The sequence below is a fragment of the Sinocyclocheilus anshuiensis genome, unplaced genomic scaffold, assembly GCF_001515605.1.
Source record: "Sinocyclocheilus anshuiensis isolate Anshui unplaced genomic scaffold, SAMN03320099.WGS_v1.1 scaffold1885, whole genome shotgun sequence".
Taxonomy (NCBI): domain Eukaryota; kingdom Metazoa; phylum Chordata; class Actinopteri; order Cypriniformes; family Cyprinidae; genus Sinocyclocheilus; species Sinocyclocheilus anshuiensis.
In genome coordinates, this window is record NW_015542322.1 from 479,416 (window position 1) to 498,752 (window position 19,337).

General features: G+C 37.9%; 1 protein-coding gene across 1 annotated transcript in view; it reads right to left on the bottom strand.

Moving 5' to 3' along the window:
- Positions 1 to 19,337, bottom strand: part of bahcc1b (BAH domain and coiled-coil containing 1b) — a 100,697-nt gene that overhangs the window by 48,227 nt on the left and 33,133 nt on the right. The gene's annotated exons all lie outside the window — the stretch shown is intronic.

The window sequence follows — 19,337 nt, forward strand, 5'->3', positions numbered from 1 at the left end:
TACAATTGTGGGGAAAGACTAAATGAATTATCAAGAATAAAAGTTAATGAGAGAGAGAGAGAGAGAGAGAGAGAGAGACAGAGAGAGAGATACAAAAATAGGGGTATGAGACACTAAAATGAAAGAGAGACAGAGTTTTGGAACATAAGTGTGCAGTCTGTTCTAATACACAGTTAATGAAGTCCCTGTGATCTGTCTGCTGTAGCCTCTTTCTCTCTCTCTCTCTCTCACACACACACACACACACACACACACACACTCACTTTGCGACAAGACCTACAAAGGAGAACAAGAAACAGGCTGTAATACACTCTCATCCAAATAATGATTACCACATGACACCCAAAGATGGGTTTCTGTCTGACAAAATAATTCTAAATGCTGCAACAAACCACAGTTAGTGTAGAAAACAACAGACTTTTAAAATGGACTTGATCTGAGTCCTGAAGCAAAACCATGTTGAGAGCCACTGACCTACATCACCCAAAACACAGACGCACACAAAAGAGAGAGTGAAAAAGAGGGTGATGGAATGATAATGAGGAAACCCTGGATCGAAGAGCATCAAAGAGATACAACTTTATTCATCCCTGAAGGAAAATGTGCAAGACTTTATACATTCAAGCCAACAAGGGTTAAATCAAATCCATTACACATGCACAATACATACAAACCAAACGGACGGTCATTATATTTCCACATACATCTTTTGTTTTTTCTCAGCAGCGAAAGAAACAAAGCGAATTTGCAACGCTCCAATAAGCTTGATTAACCTATATGCTACAGAGGCACGGCTTTAATAAACTTTAGACAATGTAATTTAAAGATAAGGCAGCTCACCGGAGACAATTCGCTTGTGGTGCGATGCAGCATATAGAATCATCAAATCAGCCTATTAAACAGTGAGTTTAATAGAACGATTTGCGCTTAAGACGATGTCTGCATAACATTTACAAGATCAACAACAGTGAATTCTGTGCAGATGAAAAAAACACCACACGTAATGTTAGTTTCAGTGCATACCGCTGTGGTTTCCTGTGTGTCTCCCCTGACAAAGACTCTGCCCTCATGTCCTCTAAAACAACCAACACCACCAATTAAACAGCGAGGTGAAGGCGAGTGCGGTTTCATTTCCTAAACTGATAAAAGTTAATTAACGTGGGTGAGAGGGATGAGGTTAAGGAAGACGTTTATGGGTGTGAAATTACTAAATGACTGCTCTCACAAGATAAACAGAGCACCAGGCCACAGCTCAAGCCCCAGGCAGAAACGACAGCAAGCAGGGGGGAAAAAAAGTCAAGAAAGCAGGAAAAGACCAGTGGAATTACAGGTCTGGAAAGACGTTAGGCCGCTGGTGCCGGGGTGGATGCTGGGATCACAGCCGTCAAGACACTTTGTGTCCTCTCACCCACTCACTCGCCTCAGGATGAAAGAAAGCAGGCTTTTTGCGCTGGTCTAGGAACAGTTTCCCGCTACATGAAACGGTATAATCGAAGCTACAGAATTCCCAGCACATTACGGCCGTCTTCTCCTCCCAAATGTCCCCACCACCTTCCCACGGGCTCTACTACCGAAATGAAAGGCCTGTGTTCTCCGAGAGCACTGTAGTCACTATTCGCCAATGCTTTATGGGTGTGTTCACCTCAAATCTGGCAAAATCCACCACTTTAAAAGGGTCTTTTCCAGTCAAAAATATAAGACTGTTAATTTTTCTATGCGTGTTTTTGTCTTAGTCATAGTGTATATGTTTTTGTTTTAGTCATAGAATAATTCAATATTTCAACATGTCACATTTATTAATTATAGTCAATTTTACTCTAAAACGGCATCTAATAAAAAAACATTTGATGAGAAAAATATTTAAATATTTAGTTATATGAACTTAAACTAGATATTTTGTCTTCAAAAAATATGTTGCGTTTTCACCTTATATTTTCACAAACTGTATATTTCAATTAAAATCGATGCACATTTTTATTTACAAATATCTATTTTTACAGTAATTTTGTTGACAAGATTAACATTGTGCTTTAAAAAAAAACACAAAAATTATTTAGTTGACAAGAAAATGTAATATTTAAACAATGTATATATATATATATATATATACATTTATATCTAGTTATAAAAAAATATCTTGCATTTCCACCCCATATTTTAACTAATTTTAACTAAAATCGACATTTTCATCTTGACAAACAAACGTTTCATTAACTATAATTTGACTGTAATTTTGTTGACAATATTAACATTTTATAACAACAAAAATAATTAATTTGAAAAGTAAATTAAACTAAATATTTAAACATTTTATATTAAATTTAGTGTTGTCAAACGATGCTAATATATGTGTGTAGTACTGTGTATATTTATTCTGTTTATATAAATACACACATACAGTATATATTTTGAAAATATTTACATGTATTTACATGTATATATTTTATATATTTAAATTGATATTATATATAAATATATTTAATATACAAATATATAACATATTTTTCTTAAATATATACATGCATGTGTGTGTATTTATAAATTTTTTGTTAATTAAATACAATTAAAACAATATCAAATTTTTAAATCTTTCTATTTTAATATATTTGAAAATGTAGTGATGCAAAGCTGAATTTTCACCAGCCGGTCTTCAGTGTCACATGATCCCTCAGAAATTATTCTCATATGAAACAGTGAGTTTAATAGAACGATTTGCGCTTAAGACGATGTCTGCATAACATTTACAAGATCAACAACAGTGAATTCTGTGCAGATGAAAAAAACACCACACGTAATGTTAGTTTCAGTGCATACCGCTGTGGTTTCCTGTGTGTCTCCCCTGACAAAGACTCTGCCCTCATGTCCTCTAAAACAACCAACACCACCAATTAAACAGCGAGGTGAAGGCGAGTGCGGTTTCATTTCCTAAACTGATAAAAGTTAATTAACGTGGGTGAGAGGGATGAGGTTAAGGAAGACGTTTATGGGTGTGAAATTACTAAATGACTGCTCTCACAAGATAAACAGAGCACCAGGCCACAGCTCAAGCCCCAGGCAGAAACGACAGCAAGCAGGGGGGAAAAAAAGTCAAGAAAGCAGGAAAAGACCAGTGGAATTACAGGTCTGGAAAGACGTTAGGCCGCTGGTGCCGGGGTGGATGCTGGGATCACAGCCGTCAAGACACTTTGTGTCCTCTCACCCACTCACTCGCCTCAGGATGAAAGAAAGCAGGCTTTTTGCGCTGGTCTAGGAACAGTTTCCCGCTACATGAAACGGTATAATCGAAGCTACAGAATTCCCAGCACATTACGGCCGTCTTCTCCTCCCAAATGTCCCCACCACCTTCCCACGGGCTCTACTACCGAAATGAAAGGCCTGTGTTCTCCGAGAGCACTGTAGTCACTATTCGCCAATGCTTTATGGGTGTGTTCACCTCAAATCTGGCAAAATCCACCACTTTAAAAGGGTCTTTTCCAGTCAAAAATATAAGACTGTTAATTTTTCTATGCGTGTTTTTGTCTTAGTCATAGTGTATATGTTTTTGTTTTAGTCATAGAATAATTCAATATTTCAACATGTCACATTTATTAATTATAGTCAATTTTACTCTAAAACGGCATCTAATAAAAAAACATTTGATGAGAAAAATATTTAAATATTTAGTTATATGAACTTAAACTAGATATTTTGTCTTCAAAAAATATCTTGCGTTTTCACCTTATATTTTCACAAACTGTATATTTCAATTAAAATCGATGCACATTTTTATTTACAAATATCTATTTTTACAGTAATTTTGTTGACAAGATTAACATTGTGCTTTAAAAAAAAACACAAAAATTATTTAGTTGACAAGAAAATGTAATATTTAAAATATATATATATATATATATATATACATTTATATCTAGTTATAAAAAAATATCTTGCATTTCCACCCCATATTTTAACTAATTTTAACTAAAATCGACATTTTCATCTTGACAAACAAACGTTTCATTAACTATAATTTGACTGTAATTTTGTTGACAATATTAACATTTTATAACAACAAAAATAATTAATTTGAAAAGTAAATTAAACTAAATATTTAAACATTTTATATTAAATTTAGTGTTGTCAAACGATTAATCGTGATTAATCGCATCCAAAATAAAAGTTTTTGTTTGCATAATATATGTGTGTACTGTTTATATTTCTTATATAAATACACACATACAGTATATATTTTGAAAATATTTACATGTATTTACATGTATATATTTATATTCATATAATTTATATTATATAGAAATATATTTAATATATAAACAAAACATATTTTTCTGAAATATACATGCATGTGTGTGTATTTATATATGCATAATAAATATACACAGTACACACAAATATATTATGTAAACAAAAACTTTTATTTTGGATGCGATTAATCGTGATTAATCATTTGACAGCACCAATTAAATTATACTTTGTCAGAAAAAAATCTACATATTTTAATTAAAATTGATGTAATTATTTATCTTGTCGACAAAAACATAATTTTTTAGCAAATTTGTCGAGATTAACACAGCATTATATGGAAACATCAGAAAACCACAGCAGCCACTCATTCTGCCCTGAACTCCTGGAGACTTGGGAAAATCTAAATATTAGATCTATGATCCATTTAATGAAAATTAATGAAAGCAGAAAGAAAGGGAAACCAGATCCACTCAGGCCTGGTTTAAGACCATCACCATAAATGAACCTAAAACCTCCGGCATGATTCAACTGGCCAGCATGTAGCCCAGTAGTCTCTGCCTCGGACAGCACACCCGCAGACCGCTGACACTGACCGCCTGCTGAACACAAAACTAGAAAGCACTAATGAAACTCACAGCAACAGCAATACAAGTGCAGTGCACAGGTTCAGTCTGAGGGAAACAAAACAGTGTTTACAAGGCACCAGGTTAATATTATGAGAGCTTGAGAGGAAGAAAAATTACCGGATTGCCATCTAAATGCCAAATTCAGACAAAAGCAAACTGAATTCAGCGTTTTGGCCAAAATATGCAGCAAAGTGGACCAGACTTTACACCACAAGTCAGAAGTCTGGTTTGCACTACCCCCACTGTACTGAACGGCATATAAAGCCCTCGCTCCTCCTCTCCTTTATGCCCTCCGCCAACTTCCCTTTAATAAAATGTTTCCGCTTGTTTGCTTTGCTTTATTGACTTTTTTCTCTCTCTTTTCCTCCATCTCGAGTGCGCCGTGGGCCGAGCGTCAGCTGCAAAGGCTGAAATTATTGCCTGCGCCCATCCTACTAACTTCCCCCTCCTTCCACCACCTCTAATAAACCAAACTGCAGAAATGAAACGCTGTTGATACATGAACAGAGGGATTGGAGGAAAGGAAAGGATGGTGGGAGGTCTAAAAAGAAACATAGCTGCCAAAAAAATGTCCAAACGGCGTGTGGGGGGGTGGCGCGCTGAACCTGGGGAAGCCCAGTCGCTGTGAAAAACCAGCGGCAGAGTCATTACGGCGGGAATACAGTGAGTTATAAAGGATGATGCTGTCTTGTCAGGTGGATCCCCAATGGGAATGTGTGTTTATTTACGTCCGTGGCGCGAAACGCGGCTGAACGAGAGAGAGTGACTCTTGTGTGAGCGCTTAAGGAAATCGGTTCATGTGCATACTAATCGCCTGATTCCAGGCTCAGAGCGACATTAATCCAATTAAGGAATTAAAAGGAAGAATCCTGAAGAGTGGGAGTCCCGAGTGTGTCTGCCACACACAAACACACACTCACGTAACCGCCAATTGCACAAGTGCATGTTCAGCCTTGTCATCAAATGAGAGTCCCCCAGCGCTGCCCTTCAGAGGAACAAGACGTGTGTGAGAGACCGACGGAGAGAGAGACAGAGAGCATGATGTGGGAAAAAAAGTCAAGTCAGAGGTTTGGATTATGTGTTACTTGTTTAAATCAGAGATCCAAATGAAGTGCAATCCATCAGCAGACACAACAGCTCGAGGTTCTAATGGGTCTGTGTGTATACATTACAACAGCTGTCTCCCTCTCTCTGTGAGTCTCGCTCTCTTCACAGGAGGATGTTTATGTCTACTGGTGCTGAGTACTCAGTTCAATAGACAGAGATAGCACAAGTGCTGCCACAACTACAGTGGAGAAAAGAATAGAGATCTACCTAAACTATGTAAAATTTTCTCATTTTATTTATTTTATTTAAATTAAAGAAATAACTGAACATACATATATACATTATATAGTTTAAAATAAATTAAAAAAAAATAGTAGATAAACAGATGTTTTGTATTTTATATTTTCCTGTAAAAAAAAGGAATAAATAAACAAATAAATGGACAAATAATGAATGAAAACGCAATATAAAAATGGTTACACTTTATTTTAAGGTGTCCTTGTTGCAGTGTAATTATACATTTAAGTAATATTAATTAACTACATATACTTACTATAAGGTTAGGGTTAGAATTATGGTTTGGATTCGGGTTACTTCCAGGTAATTATGCATAATTTATTATTATTATAATAGTAAGTACATGTAACATGTGTAACAAGGACACCTTAAAATAAAGTGTTACCTAAAAAATAAAATGTTATATAAAATATATATTACAAATTTATAATTAATATTTTTTTTTATTTTGTGATATATTTCTGCATACATGCACACAAACATACATGCATACATACATATTTTAAATATGTTTTTTATACATTTTATATTTTCTTAATAAATGAATAAACAAATGGATACATTGGATAGTTTAGAAAAAAAATATATATATTAAGAAATAAAATATAAAATGAACTACATATTTTAATTATATATAATGTATTTTTGTAATACAATCATGCATACATTGCATATACACACAATATAAAATATAACAGTTTTAGATAGTTGAGGCAAAATAAGTATGTATACATTTATTTTAATCATTGTCAATAGATTTTGACAATATTATTAGTGCCAATAAACAGAAAGGGAAAAAAGTTAAATACCTGATTCTGAGTGGTCAGTCTGTGGTCAAATATTTTATATAAAGACGGCTAAACTATGTAATTCACAGCACTTTGTGCCAGTTAATGTATCTTGCATCACTCTGTATCCTCTTTCTCCTCACATAATAAAACAAAAAACTCATTCTCATCAATATTGTATATGTCCATTATTTACTCGGTAAGTAGCTGTGCAATAAGCGGGATGATATACGGTCGACCAGTCAATATTGCAAAATAATCCCTGATAGGACGAACAGGATCCCGGTATATATGGTACACGAATCCTGTACTTTATTTAAAGACAACAGATATCTCCGCAGAGAAACTAGGTAAACATGCAAATGTGAGTGGCCAAGCAAGGAGTAAGCAAGCTCCATAAAATCACAAATACAAAGGTCCAACTGTAAATATCACTCACACACAACACAGTGTAGCTGCATCAGATTGAGAACTGGAATATGTCATAGATGGCAGAGCTAGTGGAGGATGGGCATGAGAGACTTCATATTAAGGGTTTTGTCAGGGGAGTGGTTACCGCAAATGTGTGTGTGAAATGGGGGAGTGTGAGACTGTTTACATAGCTGGGTTCCACGCTCTCACACAACCCCACATCTCGCTGTCCCCCAAAACATGTGCCACTCCAGAAAACCCCAATATTTTCTCTCTTCACAGTCATAATAAATAGCCTTTGGGAGGGAGGAAGGGCAGGGTCTGCAGAAACAGTGCACTTCTCTCACTGCCTGTTTGTTTTCAGTCAGTTTGGGATTGTGCCGTACGAGAGGATATTTTCGAAGTCGTTTGGTTTTGGCCCGATCGCTTGTGCGAATGAGTCTAAACTGACAAGGGAGTATTTAGGGTAATCCACATGTAAAAGTAGCATTAGTCATTAATCATTTCTGTTCCTAAACACAGAAATGGCAGAGACAGGAAGGATTTAAATGAACATGACACTGAATGTATAACCCTGCTCTCGCTGGAGGCCTATCCCCAGGTTGCGCTCTAAAATTACATTCGTATGGATGCTGCTGGAAGAAATATAATAATAGAATAGTTTTGCGTGCCGTGATGAACAGACTGAAATTTAAGTCATTCGCTGATAATCTTCCCCTCCGGTGAGCTGGTAACTGCTGCAACCAGATCACTGAGTCAGTAAGTTTAACTCAAGAATCAGATCAGTCCAATTGATTCAATTGGAACAAATGATTCATTCGGATCATCGGTACACTTGTGAACTTGCCAAGGAAAGCTAAGGCAGATGTCAAGGTTTTAGTGATTAACAAGTCGATTTCTCATACATGATTTTTGTCATTTCAATACATTCATAGTAAAATAAACAGTAAATTAAACATAATTTGTATTGTTAAATATAGTAGTGAAAAATTTTCCTTTTTGGTCAAGAAAGTGTTGTGGATAAAAAATGAATTGAAATGAAATAAAATAAAATAAAATGGACAAGATTACAATCATACAACAATATCTGTGAAGCATAAATGTCCCTACTCTCCTCAGAGATAACTAGTTTCATCCGAACAGGGCTTTAGAGAAATCCGCTTAATCACATCACAACTCCACATTGTACTCTACGAGAGGAAGCAAGAATCAAGGTCAGCTTACACGTACAATGGCTGCTGCACATTTCTACTTTTGGTGAGAGAACACCAAAACAGGCAGGAAATAAAAGGCGGACCGATTAACAACTACAGCTCAAACTGTGAAGAACATGCTCCATTTTTCCAAGAACCACTAGACGGGCTGCTGCTGTGGAATTTCCTCCCTAATGATGTCACTTGTGAATATTGCGCCAAAAAGGCAGATTTGCTATTTTAGCATTTTACATTTTCATTTAATTCGTCATTGGTTTATGCATAAACATTTTTTAACTTTGACTGTTGTGTGTGTGTGTGTGTGTGTGTGTATATATAAAATGCATTTCATGACCCCTTTAATCAACTCACATTTTTACACAAAATGAGAAACCATAAAAATGTTCATTTGGCCCCTTCATTCAAGTGTTCGGTTCATGTTTGTGCATATCAGTTTTCTCAGTTCAGTGACGGAAGGAAGTGCAGCGCTGGATATGCCATCCGTGGTATTCCCTGGTCATGAATTAAATTATAACTCAGAGGAAGCGTTTTCTCCTGGGAATCGGGTAGAGGCCGTATGAGTGGGTGTGTGGTCTTGTATGTGTGTGAGTGTGTAACTCTTCATCTGTGTATTTTAAAACAGGAGGGCAGACTGGAAGTGAGTTAATTCCCAGCGGATTGGGACACGGCACACCCCAGAACCGCCACAAACTTTTGGCAGCGAGCAGTCGCAGAATCACAATGGTGCATGTGTCTATGTGTCACGTGTGGGTCGTCCTGTGGCAGGATCATTAAACACAGCTATGCAGCTTCTCAGGATGAGGTACGTCAAACCCCAGTAAATAACTCACACAGAGGCATAAAATAATATGTCGCAGAGGACGAAAGGCGATTTGAGAAAAAGACAAATAGGAGAAGGGAGAATTTTAAACCGGCAACAATGAAAGAAAAGAGTAGACAGAAAGTGCACGGAACACAGCAGAAAACCAAAAGCCCAAAGATCTATAGGTGAAGTCCGACAGCCAGGTCTGCGGGTCGGAGTGTTTGTGTAGGCACAGACAGCACAGATGGCGGGAACAACGGAGCATCGTTTGCTGGACAGTAAAAGTGCATTGTGCATGTAAAGAAACAAAACTGCACACCACCCAAAGAGAAAAAGAAAACAATGATGGATAGTCTAGAAGCAACACCATGAAGTGAATGAGTAATGCAAATGAAAAAAAGTACATTTGTTTTCTGGTAAGATAAAGGCTTAGCCCTTTAAGACACTCTATGCAAGTACGTGAAAACACTCCTAGCTATGCAAGCTCGATTTTATACTCGAGTTCGACCTGAAATGTGTCAAAATACAATTCATAATGCTAAACAAGTACATGTTGTGTTCTAAAGTTGCCACAAGAGGCACTATAGGGGCACTTATCTGGTCAACTAGTTATGTAATGATGCGCCTAAATTTCGTCAACAGAAAATATTTGTCCGAAACCATGTATTTATTTATTTATTTATTTTATTTCGGCCAAATATTTTCAGTTGCTGATATTTTGTTGTCAGAGTAGTTTTGGAGTGCCTAAATCATTTAATTAGCACTTCTTGTGTTTTGACTGTTTCAGCGTCTGTTTCATGAACATGAAAACAAAATGGAGCTAGAGTAGAAATATGTAAAACTTGTTTGGCTGAAATATTAAGAAGTGGCTCATTGATGAAAAACGTTATTACAACTGGTTTAATTTATCAGTTCAATTACCCAAATTTAATCACCGAAAGTGTTTTACGTTTGGGTTTTTTGGTCAAATGAAAACTTTTAAATGTGACTTTCCGGTAACAAAAAAAAAATCACTATTACATAGGGCTGTGCAATTAATCGCATGCGATTGTCATGCGCATCTCATCAGTAAAGCCGGTTCTGTGATTAGTAGTAAATCTCCATCACCTGCTTTCAGATTGAGCGGCATTTACTACACAGAGCCGTAGTTCACTGACAATTAGGCAATATCGCGTTCATTATCGCAGGCGATTCAATCAAGAAATCACGAGATGCGCATGACAATCGCATGCGATTAATTGCACAGCCCTAATATTACATAAAGATAGTTAAACTATAGCTAAATAGCTAAATCTTATAGCTAACTTCGAACTTGTAAATAAAACAAAGATATTGAAGAATGTTTACTAAAAGACACTTTCTACCTCAAAATGTCATTTAAATCAGTGTGTTACTTTTGATTTCTTTGCAATTATATGTGAAATTTACTAGCAATTTCTGAGTGAAAATGGTTTCAAAGTAAAACCGACACCAATTATGTTTTGTAGTGTATTTATTAACAATCATTTGCAATATAAACTTTTATGAAGCAGCATAGCGTACAGCAAACTACTCATTGTTTTGAACAAACATTTGTTGGGATTGAGGCAGTTTAAACACAGTGACACACAGTAAAACAATTCAGTATGATTGAATCCAGATGTCTTAAACAGTTTATAGCTTCACTTTTGCGTCTGATTTCTGTGTAGTTTATCATTTGGATGTAAACTTGGATGTGAACTTACTGTTAACCAATTAACAGGTTTTTTAAATATAATTTTTTACACTCGTGTTACTTTTGATTTCTTTGCAATTATATGTGAAATTTACTAGCAATTTCTGAGTGAAAATGGTTTCAAAGTAAATCCTACACTATTTTTTTTTCAGTGTAGCTATGCAAGCTTGATTACTAACAGTGTGAAGTTCCAATGTCTCAAAGCACAATGCATTCTCCAAATTGCCACAGGAGGCACTATAGCAAGAATTAGCAAAAACTGTCTTCTACAGCAAGTTTCTCTTTCAGGTCAGCCACTGCATGGTGGAGCAACAGTTTGAAGACTGCTGAGTTACTTAACTGTAAACATGTTACATAGCTAGCAACCTGAAAAATAACCCATCCGAGATTTATGCCACAGACATTTGAAGGTAACTCTATCGCCCTTGAGTACTGGCCTAAGATTATTTTCAGAGAGACGGTTACAGTGCTTGGCAAGAATGGTTCAGACCTGGCAAGAAACTCACAATCTTATTTTCTGACGAAAACCACAAGGACAAAACATTAATAAGCCGGCATAGCCACAAAACACTGGTGAAATTGAAAGGCTGTCTCTCTGTTTTATAAAAATTAGTAGGTGCTATTCATCACCTCCAGATGTTGGATTCGGACTACATATAATTTTGGTCTGGAAAACCGGGAGGACGTGTCCAACCGCATTTTCAAATATGACAAATAGCTGTTACGCCTCCATTGCGGATCAATTAAAAGCATTCACACAAGCCAGCACTCACACGGGTATCACTTTAAATCAGCGACAGTTTTCAGCCCTCTTATTAAGAACCCAGTCAATTCAAACAGTCGCTGTCAATCAAAAATCACACCCAGACTACTGTAAGTACACATCCTGAGAGTGTGTATGTGTGGAAGCGTACATGTGAGACTCAGAGATGAGAGTCAAACAGAGCAGACGAAACAATAGCGGTGATGAGCAGACGTACACACACTCCAGGACACAACACACACACAGCTTCCCGCTGGCACTGCCGCCCTTCCATTTCCATGTATGAATGTTTGAATCAACCCCCCTGGGTGCGAAAACACCCCTCTATGATCAGCAGGTTTCTAAAATCACTCCACCTTCAGAAGAAAACACAGAGAGAGCGAAAGGGGATAAACACAGCAGTACAATGTCAAACATTAAACCCATACACACACATAAAAATCACACACACACACTGCTTTACAATGCAAACACGGCAGTCTGGGTCAACTCAAAGCCTCACATACAGACAGAGCGTTGTCCAAAAATGAGTTTGCACAGACAGCAATAAACTCTTTCACTCTTAACCATGGTATGGCAGGAACACTAGGTCAGGAGGGGCAAAGTCATCTTTTCTGCTACATTCATGCTAATCTACCTTTGCTAACAAGACCAGCATACGTGGCGTTTTGTGGTGTTTGCTAGCATGCTGGTGTGTGTGGACCAGGTTTCTAAACTAGTTTAACTAGTGAGATTCCACGGGTATCGGAGACTTGGTCTGGTTTGAATCTGACTTGAGCTGTTTCCTGCTTCTTTCCCATCTATGGAAGCCTGTTTCTGCCTCAGAGTACAAATTAAAAAAAGTAGCTGTAAGATGAAGTTTAAAATATGAAATAAAATCACTGTTGCAACAGCAAGATATAAAGCCACATTATGAGATATGTTCAGATTGTAGCATGTAAGGTCATAATCAGGAGACATAAAGTCACAACTGCATGAAATAATGTTGCAAATGTGAGATATAAGGTCACATAGTGTGATATCAATTTGCAAATATGAAAACAAACTTGCAGTTATGCAAAATAGTCACTGTGACGAGTGGGGCGTGGCCGAGAGCCGTGGGAACGGAGCGAGGTCAGTGGAGTAATTGATAATGCACGACACCTGCACCGCTCACTGGTCTCGAGTCCCACGGAGGAGCTCTGGAAGGATAAAAGGAGGAGTGACGACAGTGCAGGAGGAGAGAGGTCCAGGCCTGGTGTCGTGCATTATCACTTACTCCACCGGCCTCGCTCCGTTCCCACGGCTCTCGGTCCCTCCCCACTCATTGCAAATATGAAAAAACAAAGTTGCAATTACGCAATATAAAGTCACATATAAAGAGAACAGTTGCAATAACATGAGTCACACTGTATGATATAAAGTTGCAAAAATGAGAAACCAAGTAGCAGTTATGTGATATTGCAAGTTGCATTGTACAACATAAAGTTGCAATTAAGTGATGTAAAGTCAAATTGTGCAATATAAAGTTGCATATATAAGAAACAGTTGAAGTTGTCATGTAAAGTCACATTATGAGATATAAAGGTAATTTTAAAATTGTGAAATATAAGTCTTTTTAGTTATTTTTATTCTGAGGCAGAAACTTCTGAGGCTTCCTGGGTCGTCACTTACATTCATGGATTGGGACAAAAAAAATCATGTCAGACAAGAACGTTTTCTTCTTCTTTCTCTCCTTATACTTCATGTTACTTTTATTGCTCTATTCTACTATTCTGTTGCTAGTTTTTCTCTGACACATTGATTTCAACCTCAATAGCCATGTTATTTACATGGATTTCCACCTGGCCAGATCACAGGTCTACTCGCCTGTCACCTTCCCTCCACACCACCCTGGACTTTAATGAGGAAAACCCGCCCTCATTCCCCCGGGATCAGCATCTTGCTGTCGCCATCACTTCATTGTGTTATCTTAGCAAACATGAGCTATGTTGAATTGTCATTTTTCGTGCTCGCTACCTCATTAAATCTCTCTTCCTCCCTTTGCCGCTTCCTGCGGCTCCTCTCCTGCTAAAAATGCTGCACTAGTGGCTAGCGCTCTACGCTCCAGTGCTTACGGTAAACTCACACACGCTCTCACACCCTCTCAGACATATGGATGCTGTCAGCCCGCCTCGGCTAGGCTAATTACATGCAACAAGCAAAGCCACCATTTGTTCCAAACAGGGAACGATTCAATTGTCTGCTACGAGCATTTGTTTTCATGCTAATCGGCCTGTTGTCACAAGAGCACTTTGGCTCAGGGGCCGAATATCATTCCATATCCCCCCGATCCACCCTCTGTTCTATCCTGAGTGTCCGCATGGGAAAGGAGGCAAGGACTTATCCAGGGAATATCAGATGGAGCTCTCAGTATTAACTAATGACAGGACGGTGTCCAAAACCTGGGGCTCAGCAAGAGACACTTCTCAAGCTGAGGGGCGAGCGTGAAGCAACCGGGGAGAGTGGGCGGAATTAACATTGAGTCAAGCTCTTCTGCTCTCTGGATCGACCCGGCATGCCGAGCTGGAGGCAGAGGCCGAAGCTTAATAGATCTCGGCGGGTTACTGGATGGACCAAACGGGTTCTGGAAGGATGACTGAATGATGGTTTGTGTGTTGTGTTGACCCGCTAACAACAGTCCCTGTACGGGATTCCTGATGTAAAGGCCAGCAAGTGCCTCTCTCGTTCTCTTCCCAGCATTCTTCTCTCTTGTTTTGACTCGAGTTCTTCTTTTCCATTGGCACTGTATGGAGAAAACCATATTCCCTTTCCCACTGGGCTCATGCAGTTGCACTGATATGGAAAATTATTTCAGAGGCAGCCTGAACCGTAAACGCGATTTTGTTTTTTTACTTTGCTCTCTCTCTCACACACCCCTCGTTTTTTTCCTCCCTCTCTTTCAGACTCTTTCTCCGTTTCTTTCATGCTCGGTAGGGAGGATATATTCCAAGGCCTTGAGAGCGCACTCAGCGAGGGCGATTTGGCCACTCTGTCCATTCCACAAAGAGCGAGAGGTGAGAAATCCATTTAGCATGTACAATACCCTCCACACACACCTGAATCACACCAGGTGCATTCTTTCAAATCGACCGGCTCGGCTAACACTCCTCCATTCAGTCCATTCACAGAGGCGAAGTCAGACTCGCTGCACCTCTCTTTTCTGGATTATGTTTTGTATCATCCACATCGCTGGTGAAGAATTTGACCCACTGTAAGCAGAGATTCTTTGCCAGGTCAGAGCCGTCTCCCGTGGGCAGCGGGTTTCTGTGAGCTGAGTCTGGGGGAAGAAAGCCACTCTATTTCATGGGTGGAAATTCACAACGCATCCAGCGAGACTGGAAAACAGGCCCAGTGTGAGACTGATTCCTGTAATAGATGACTAATACATTGCTTATCCTCACGCCACTATGTGTTTGTGCATGTTGGCGGCATCTCTTTGGTTTTAGCTCGAGCGTGTGCGAGTGTTACAGTCTTCCCTCTGGTTTTCTGAGCATCCTTTCATTCCGCTTTCTCCAGCATGATCCTGACAACAAGTTGCCACGTGGCATGGCAGAGAAAAATTACAAATGACATCTTAAATGTGCAAGCGTTAGACTGCAATGAGATTACGTAAGTCTCCTGCATCTCAGGTTTTTCTTCTTAAAAAAGAGATCCCAGAAATCTTACACAGGCTTCCACTAGATTTTCCAAAAAGATCTCAAACAGTGCTCAAAAGAGATTTCAGTATAAACATTTCTCATAAAAGTTTTCAATAGCATGTTGTCTGAGGTATCAATGATGTCAACATGAATTTTGTAGCTTTATTACACGTTCTAATTTGTTTCTATTGCTATTCATCTTATGGAAGTTCAGGAGAAACAACTGACAGTTTTTGAAAGTCAAAATTAAGTCTTCTGAGCAACCTTCCTATAGAAATATAAACACTAGGGTTGTGCACCATTCAGAATTGAATTCGAACTGAGGTAGCAAATAGGAAGTAAATTTGAAATTTGCATTTAAGGAAAAGATCATATAAACAAAAGTGTGGTTTTAAGACAATTTTTGAATGCTGAAATTTGAAGAATTTATAGGCATTCAGTCAGATTTATGAACCAGGATGGAAAAAAACATAATTTTCCAAAATTCCATACCAGCTGAATTTATTTGAATAATGCTTTACTAAGTTCCTGTCATTTCATTTCAAATTCTAATTAAACTTTCTGTAAGCCAAGGCCTATTAAATTCAAATTCCATCTCATGAATTGAAAGACCATTTTTAAATTCTAAATTTTGCACATGCATAAATATGCAAGAGAAAAAATAAAATACACATGACATATGTATACCCACATGAGCCCACTGCTGTATCTGAAGAGTTCTGGGATCAGGTGGCTGGGTGGTCTGGCTGGGGAGGATGGGACTTTGGGCTGGGCTAGACTGTCAGCTGGGTGGGCTCCCAGCATGCAGCCTCAGGGGCCACTCAGCCAGTACACACACACACACACACACACACACACAGTATGTCCAGTGCACAGGACTTAATTCTCCCTAAGGAACAACACGTTTCAAAAGCAAGGACACGCACTGTCTGAACAGAAAGAGAGAGGGAAAACAAGTGTGAGAGGGAATGAAGAAAAGAGAGTAGAGCCGGAGCAAATTATGCGAAGTAATAGTGTTTTGGTGTTGGCAGGTTACAGTTGGAGGACGATACTTATCCATCTATCTTTCACTCCCTTTCATTCTAATTCCCAGATCCTGTCTTTTTCATTATCATTTTAATCTTTCATTTCATCCCTTCTTTCCCAGAAGCCTTTGCCCTTCCCATCAGGCTGATTCTTACGCACAAAGCACATCATCATTGTTTTTAATCAATGTCCATCTTGATTATTTTCAATGTCTTCACCAGTCCTACCAAGAGCATACAATGCATGTGGTCTTAGTGCTCATTAGGCCCACATGGATTCTGCGCACATTTTGTTGCATTTTCTACACTGTAGAATTCTGTGGGATGTATTTAAACATGGCAAGAATGCATTAAACTGAGCTGAAAGAACGAAACTCTCACTGTTTAGCCGAAAGCATAATTACATTAACCATAATATTAATAAACAAATATGTGCTGAAATGGTTAGAAATTACAGACATTTCAATGCTGTGGAAATTTGACATTACTAAGGGGTTCTGTGGCCGCAGATTTCATGTGGGCCGATGTTAGGAATAAGACTGAACAATATTTTTTACAGCATTTATTAATCTTGGTTAATGTTACTTTCTACATAATATTTATTAATGTAAATTATATACCATAAAATTTGTATAAACTGACATAAATGCATTATGAACAACGGTAACAATTAAAATAAAAGGATGCAAATTAACATTAACAGATTTTTAAATGTTAATATATTGCCTGGGTAAAATGTTACACACAAAATCTCTAAAATTAAGAATGCATTAATATTACATTTTACTAGTTATTTTCATGTCAAGGTTGTTAAAAACTGGTAAATGGATATAAATATTTGTCAATATATTTAAATATTAACTAAAAAACACTAAAAAAATAAAACTGAATCCTTTTAAATGTATTTAAATGAAGATAATTTAGGCATCACAACATTATCATGTACATTATGAAAAATCTATATTAATTTATAACTTTGCAAAATTTTCATATCGCTGATAACTGATAAATGGCTGATAAGAAAACTGCATATAATTTTGCCTAAATGAACAAAAATAAAACACTAAATAACAAAAATCATCACAAAAATCATCAAATCAATCACAAGTATGAAAAATCAATATTAATTTAGAAATTTGCTGTTTACTAACTTTGAGTGTTAGATGACAACAAAGGTAATTTAAATGGTTAAAAAAAAAACAGGGGAAATGAGCATGAATAATTAAATGTATATTAATGTAAATGTAAATAATAAAATGACATAAAATGAGACATGCCAATGTGCAGACAAGAAGTGATTAGTAATAAAATAAACAATCATTTTAATCAAAGCAATGAGTTATAAAGCATATTCCATACTTTTCAGTTTCCCAGGCTTCTTTTCCCTGACCCTAGGCCACATCATCACTCCAGAGGCCTTTTTGCAAGACTGCAGCCTCACAGAGGAACCAGAAATCCCACACAGCACTGACAGCTTACTGAGAAGTCATTCCTGCCCTTGACTCACAAGACCTTCTAAAACTTTCCATAAAGCTGCAAAGAGTAAACCAGGTCAAAAGGAATCTAGAGGGAGTCGGTATACGCCTGAGGTTCAACTCTTGACAAATCATCAGCAGTCAGTATTTACACAAATACTGCGTGTCATAGATTTCAGGCAGATGCAAAATTGCACAGTCACTTTCAAAAAAGCAAAGACGATGAAAAATCTGCTGCCGCTGTATCAAGAAATAAACAGCACATGAGACAACTTCACTTATTGAGATTGAGTTTTGCCACACTAATCACCCATTCCCACCATTAGCTCAGTCCTAACATTTACACAACTTTGAAGCATGGGCCAGATCAGTTTTTTGGAACGACAGCAAACATTCATATGCCCTGCGCTGGTATCTAGACCTGAGCTTTCTCAGGGCCGCACTCCCACTCCTGTGAGTGAGAAGATCCAGAGCAGGCCAGCAGACGCAAGACAGAGCTGACCACTACTCGACACCCGCCTGCATCTGCTCAGAGCCCAGTCCTTGGTGGAATCTCCCCGGCGGTGAGAGAGCACTCAGATTGAAAGCAGAGCTGAGAAGATAAGCCTGCCAGCTGCACCGGCCAAGGATTCTCCGCCCCACGGTGCAAGGCCTGGTGCTGGCGTGTACTCTGGGGGAGGCGAGGGAGGATTCTTTCGGGCTTGGAGAAAGAAAGACAGGAAGAGCAGAAAAGGAAGCGCGAGTCAGAGAGGTTAGAAAGAGAGAGGAAGGGAGTAAAGGTGAACGAGTTACAGATGAACCGGTGCAAGAGCGACCACTAGTTTCTGTGTGTAAATGTGCTTTTGTTTAAATGATCTCAGAGGAGGTTTATATGTTTCCATAGGAGGGAAAAAGTCAACAAAACAAAAAACAAATGTGATCTTTTTTTTTTTACTTTTTTTTCAAGTTTTCAAGTCAAGTTTTTTTTTTTATATATCTTTACCATGCCATAAGTTGGAAGTTATACAGCTGTAATGTAACTCATAAATAACTCCTAACTCGTAAATTCATAAAATATGACATTAGTTATCGGGACATTCTTAAAGAGAGTCATATGGTGCTGCTAAAAAGAACATTATTTTGTGTATTTGGTGTAATGAAATGTGTTTATGCGGTTTAAGGTTCAAAAAACACATTATTTTCCACATACTGTACATACTGTACCTGCATTTGTGATCGGAGAAATGACAAACAACAAGTGCTACTCTACTGCCCAAAACTTGCGTTTGAATCAT